Here is a 4,225-nt window from a genome sequence, read left to right on the forward strand (position 1 = left end):
TAAGTCGCTTTGGATAAAAGCGTCTGCTAAATGGCATATTATTTATTTTTATATTTATTTATTTTATTTATATTATTTATGAAAGATAATTGTCACTTTTAGCAATGTAAAAATTATAATAATCTCTCCCAGAACTCTCTCTGCTCTGACAGACATGAGCCTCCAACTCCCATCTCTCCAGCATTGCCCATCATTTATAGAGCCACGCCAAGGGTTCTGGAGGAGCTGCAGCTCACCTGATCAATTCAAATACATTTTACAAAGTTATAGAATTACTGCTGTCTGTTCAGAAATAAATGAAATAATTCAAAATAGCCTACTACACAATGAGAAAGTCTAAAATGTAGTCACAGAGGATAAATAGCTTATTTTAAAAATAACCTAGGCCCCGTGTAGCTCAGTTGGTAGAGCATGGCATTTGGAATGCCAGGGTTGTGGGTTCGATTCCCACGGGGCGCCAGTATGAAAATGTATGCACTCACTAACTGTAAGTCGGTCTGGATAAGAGCGTCTGCTAAATGACTAAAATGTAAATGGAGTGTAGCACAATAACAAGGCATACTGTGGGGAACGCGCGGCAAATCTGTCAGTGAAACTTTAAAACATTTTTAGGACTATAATTTCCTCCTCATATTGTAGCATACAGTATGTCTAGACACACCCAGGCATAGGCTATTGATGGATTCAAGTTCGTTTTCATTGATCTCAGATTCTCAGTTTTTCAGTGTCATAAATAGCCTGTCATTTCGATCATTTGTGCGGTATTGCGCTTTCAAGACAAATGGGAACTCGGGAAAAAATGAGGTAGAATCATGACATCAGTGGTCTTCAAATCAGGTAAGTCGGAGCTCTAGAAAGAGGCCAGAAATCCGAGTTGGATGACCGTTTAAAACAAATGTTTCCAGTCGGAGCTCTAGAAAGAGGCCAGAATTCCCAGTTGGATGATCGCTTAAAACAAATGTTTCCAGTCGGAGCTCTAGAAAGAGGCCAGAATTCCCAGTAGGATGACCGTTTAAAACAAATGTTTCCAGTCGGAGCTCTAGAAAGAGGCCAGAATTCCCAGTTGGATGACCGTTTAAAACAAATGTTTCCAGTCGGAGCTCTAGAAAGAGGCCAGAATTCCCAGTTGGATGACCGTTTAAAACAAATGTTTCCAGTCGGAGCTCTAGAAAGAGGCCAGAATTCCCAGTTGGATGACCGTTTAAAACAAATGTTTCCAGTCGGAGCTCTAGAAAGAGGCCAGAATTCCCAGTTGGATGACCGTTTAAAACAAATGTTTCCAGTCGGAGCTCTAGAAAGAGGCCAGAATTCCCAGTAGGATGACCGTTTAAAACAAATGTTTCCAGTCGGAGCTCTAGAAAGAGGCCAGAATTCCCAGTTGGATGACCGTTTAAAACAAATGTTTCCAGTCGGAGCTCTAGAAAGAGGCCAGAATTCCCAGTAGGATGACCGTTTAAAACAAATGTTTCCAGTCGGAGCTCTAGAAAGAGGCCAGAATTCCCAGTTGGATGACCGTTTAAAACAAATGTTTCCAGTCGGAGCTCGTTTTTTTCCCTATTTTCCAGTTGTCTTGAACTCATTAAAGTCGGAAGTCTGAGATTTCCCAGCTCAGAGTTTCCAGTTGTTTTGAACACGGCATTAATAAAGATTATGCCAGAGTCTGCAGTCAAGTAAAATGACGTGGAATTGCATGAAATGCGTTTATAAAAGGCCAAATTGCTAAAACACTAAAACCCATTGGCTGAACAAAGTTCTCAGTTGCCTGGACTCATTTAGCTAATTATGCAGTCTGTTGTCAATAACTTAAACCATTTCACATGGTAAAACACAATATGTAGATCTCACTTAGACTTTTCAAAATAACTCTAAACACATTCTCATTCTCAAAACACATTCTGCACTCTAATGCACATGTCATCCATACTGGTAAACACAAGAGGCAACAATCAAATACAAATAGAGAACACATGTCATTGATTGAACACAACCACTCAAAATGGATTTAACATGTTTCAAATGATGCGACACAACCAATATAAGGCAGTTCAGAGAGTGTTCCAGAGTAGAGAGTGTTCCAGAGTAGAGAGTGTTCCAGAGTGAGAGAGTGTTCCAGAGTAGAGAGTGTTCCAGAGTAGACAGTGTTCCAGAGTAGAGAGTGTTCCAGAGTAGAGAGTGTTCCAGAGTAGAGAGTGTTCCAGAGTAGAGAGTGTTCCAGAGTAAAGAGTGTTCCAGGGTAGAGAGTGTTCCAGAGTAGAGAGTGTTCCAGAGTAGAGAGTGTTCCAGAGTAGAGAGTGTTCCAGAGTGGAGAGTGTTCCAGAGTAGAGAGTGTTCCAGAGTAGAGAGTGTTCCAGCGTAGAGTGTTCCAGAGTAGAGAGTGTTCCAGAGTAGAGAGTGTTCCAGAGTAGAGAGTGTTCCAGAGTAGAGAGTGTTCCAGAGTAGAGAGTGTTCCAGAGTAGAGTGTTCCAGAGTAGAGAGTGTTCCAGGGTAGAGAGTGTTCCAGAGTAGAGAGTGTTGCAGAGTAGAGAGTGTTCCAGGGTAGAGAGTGTTCCAGAGTAGAGAGTGTTCCAGAGTAGAGAGTGTTCCAGGGTAGAGAGTGTTCCAGAGTAGAGAGTGTTCCAGGGTAGAGAGTGTTCCAGAGTAGAGAGTGTTCCAGGGTAGAGTTTGTTCCAGAGTAGAGAGTGTTCCAGAGTAGAGAGTGTTCCACAGTAGAGAGTGTTCCAGAGTAGAGAGTGTTCCAGAGTAGAGACCCACAGTAGCGACTGCAATTGAGTACTGACAGTGTCTGCTGTGGCAGGTGAGAAGGTGCAAGTTACCTGAAAAATATCTAATCTCTCAATGTTCTAATCTCTCAATGTTCATCTCAAAGTGCACCAAATTCATGGATTTATCTGTTGAAATGCCCTGAACCCCCATACTGGCTTTGTCTTCAAATCCTAGAAAAGCCCCTGGACAGGCCTCACTCCAGTCACAGCTACAACCACCACCACCGACTACCACTACTGTTACCTATGGGAGAGAGGAACTTCTACCCCGGGAGAGAGAGGAGTTGGTACCCCTGGAGAGAGATCAGTTGCTACCCCTGGAGAGAGAGGAGCTGATACCCCTGGGGAGAGAGGAGTTGCTACCCCTGGAGAGAGAGGAGTTGCTACCCCTGGGGAGAGAGGAGCTGCTACCCCTGGGGAGAGAGGAGTTGCTACCCCTGGAGAGAGAGGAGTTGCTACCCCTGGGGAGAGAGGAGTTGCTACCCCTGGGGAGAGAGGAGCTTCTACCCCTGGAGAGAGAGGAGTTGCTACCCTGGGGAGAGAGAGAAGTTGCTACCCAATGGGGAGAGAGGAGCTTCTACCCCTGGGGAGAGTGGAGCTGCTACCCCTGGGGAGAGAGGAGCTGATACCCTTGGGGAGAGAGGAGCTTCTACCCCTGGGGAGAGAGGAGCTGATACCCCTGGGGAGAGAGGAGCTGATACCCCTGGGGAGAGAGGGGAGTTGCTACCCCTGGATAGAGAGGAGTTGCTACCCCTGGGGAGAGAGGGAGTTGCTACCCCTGGGGAGAGAGGAGCTGATACCCCTGGGGAGAGAGGAGATGCTACCCCTGGGGAGAGAGGATCTGCTACCCCTGGGGAGAGAGGAGCTGATACCCCTGGGGAGAGAGGAGCTGATACCCCTGGGGAGAGAGGAGCTACTACCCCTGGGGAGAGAGGAGCTGCTACCCCTGGGGAGAGAGGAGCTGTTACCCCTGGGGAGAGAGGAGCTGTTACCCCTGGGGAGAGAGGAGCTGTTACCCCTGGGGAGAGAGGAGCTGTTACCCCTGGGGAGAGAGAGGAGCTGTTACCCCTGGGGAGAGAGGAGCTGTTACCCCTGGGGAGAGAGGAGCTGCTACCCCTGGGGAGAGAGGAGCTGCTACCCTTGGGGAGAGAGGAGCTGCTACCCCTGGGGAGAGAGGAGCTGTTACCCCTGGGGAGAGAGGAGCTGCAACCAGGAGAAACTGCGACCCTGCTCGGGAAGCGCTGAACGATTGTTGATTGTTGGGTTATGTTTTGCAGGAACCTCAGTGACGAAGACTGCTCAACTTGCTGATGTTTCACAATGTGCCATGGCCGTCTCAGTCACCAGGTCCCAACCCAATTGAACACTTATGGGAGATTCTGGAGAGTTGTAGAATGTATGCCAAGGCACATTGTAAGAGCTATAAAGAGACAGGGAGTGGGAGAGAGAACAGGTAGAACCTG

General features: G+C 47.0%; 1 non-coding gene across 1 annotated transcript; it reads left to right on the forward strand.

Annotated features, from left to right (window-relative positions):
* The first annotated feature begins 384 nt into the window (after nucleotides 1-384).
* On the forward strand, nucleotides 385-460 carry trnap-ugg. The gene has a single exon. It is a non-coding gene; the product is annotated as a tRNA-Pro (tRNA).
* The last annotated feature ends 3,765 nt before the right edge of the window (nucleotides 461-4,225 follow it).

Source organism: Coregonus clupeaformis, unplaced genomic scaffold, assembly GCF_020615455.1.
Source record: "Coregonus clupeaformis isolate EN_2021a unplaced genomic scaffold, ASM2061545v1 scaf0308, whole genome shotgun sequence".
Lineage (NCBI taxonomy): Eukaryota > Metazoa > Chordata > Actinopteri > Salmoniformes > Salmonidae > Coregonus > Coregonus clupeaformis.